The sequence below is a fragment of the Gekko japonicus genome, unplaced genomic scaffold (assembly GCF_001447785.1).
Source record: "Gekko japonicus isolate JY-2015 unplaced genomic scaffold, Gekko_japonicus_V1.1 scaffold2257, whole genome shotgun sequence".
In the NCBI taxonomy this organism is placed as follows: Eukaryota; Metazoa; Chordata; class Lepidosauria; order Squamata; family Gekkonidae; genus Gekko; species Gekko japonicus.
The window spans coordinates 9346-9662 of NW_015168723.1; the positions used below are offsets into that span (position 1 = coordinate 9346).

At 46.4% G+C, this 317-nt stretch overlaps 1 protein-coding gene across 1 annotated transcript in view; it reads left to right on the forward strand.

Annotated features, from left to right (window-relative positions):
* The window catches only part of LAYN (layilin), a gene marked incomplete at its 5' end in the record, with an annotated part of 15747 nt that overhangs the window by 5437 nt on the left and 9993 nt on the right, over positions 1-317 (forward strand). The gene's annotated exons all lie outside the window — the stretch shown is intronic.

Sequence of the window (317 nt, forward strand, 5' to 3'; positions counted from 1 at the left end):
GAGCTCTCCCCCCGGGCCTTCGGTTAGGGTCCGCCACTGCCCCCCCCCCCGCTATATATCGCTATATACCGGGTAAAATCATTGTTAACACCTATTATCAATGCCTACTGGGAATGTTTGGGCTGTGTTAGGGTTGTGCTCGCCCTCTCTGAGTTTCTGAGATTCTGGAATGAATGTGGTTATTGAGCACCTTAATGTTTAAATGGTTTTAAATTGTATATGTTGTTTTTAACTGTATTAGAGTATTGATGTTTTATTAGCAAGCCTTTGCTTGCCTTGTAAGCCGCCCTGAGCCCTACGGGGAAGGGCGGGGTATA